The sequence below is a fragment of the Octopus bimaculoides genome, chromosome 9, assembly GCF_001194135.2.
Source record: "Octopus bimaculoides isolate UCB-OBI-ISO-001 chromosome 9, ASM119413v2, whole genome shotgun sequence".
Taxonomy (NCBI): domain Eukaryota; kingdom Metazoa; phylum Mollusca; class Cephalopoda; order Octopoda; family Octopodidae; genus Octopus; species Octopus bimaculoides.
In genome coordinates this window covers 16331368-16332320 of record NC_068989.1, presented here as the reverse complement: position 1 = coordinate 16332320, position 953 = coordinate 16331368, and the positions used below count along the sequence as shown (strand labels likewise).

General features: G+C 35.3%; 1 protein-coding gene across 1 annotated transcript in view; it reads right to left on the bottom strand.

The window, feature by feature from the left end:
• The window catches only part of LOC106876900 (calcitonin gene-related peptide type 1 receptor), a 174412-nt gene that overhangs the window by 31013 nt on the left and 142446 nt on the right, over positions 1-953 (bottom strand). The window lies entirely within an intron of this gene.

The window sequence follows — 953 nt, the reverse complement described above, 5'->3', positions numbered from 1 at the left end:
ATTTATATATTAATAGAAAAGACAACAAAAAGAAGAAAGAGACCTCGATATTATGTAAATAGAGGAATTTATCTGTTGAAATATGTGACAATTATTCGGTAGCCATGATAAAACTCCGAGTTTCGGATGCTGGGGCGGAAACCCACGCCGCCATCTCTTCAGTTATCTGGCCATTGAAAATTCCTATGAAAATGCCCATTAAACAAAGGGAAATTACTGTGTTGTTGACCGTTATTAAGACAAAAGAGCTATTAGAATGACCGCCAAGTAAGGGGAGGGAGTAAAGGTAAGGGAGTAAAAAAGTCCATAGTATATAGAGGCATATATCTATGTGTATGTGTAATGTTAACAAATTTTATGAAGTATGTATTTGATGTTTTATAAACTGTTGTAGTGTTTACGGAACTTTTTCTCATTTTGTTAGTGTTCATACGGTTAGTGATATATGGATATATTTCCAATATCGATACTATCGTTAATTCGCTCAGTCGGTTACATATATTTGTTTGAAAGGACCATTTTCTTCCCAGTTAACGTTACTTTCGCACATGTCTTCAGTCGTATAACCGAAGGGCTTTCTATGTATACAGGTATCTTTGTCGTTTATTATGAATTTCCTTCTTCGTTACCCAACCTGCTTTATCATTTTACATATTTTCTCGTTATCCTTATACCTCGTTCTTTTTATTGATTGGTCAAAGCATCGTGTCTTTTTCTGTACTTGTCTTTTTTGTCTTACTCGTGCTCCTCTTTCATTTCCGGTCATTTCCACCGCAACAGCTTATGATGCCGACACTGCCAAATTGAACAATATTATGGGAGGGACGGAACATTATCTCACTCACTGTGTGCTCTACTTTATTTTCCGTATGTCGCTTTCTTGTCTTCCTGTACTACATCATATTATAATATTACATATTATTATATCATATTCTCTCTCTCTCTCTCTCTCT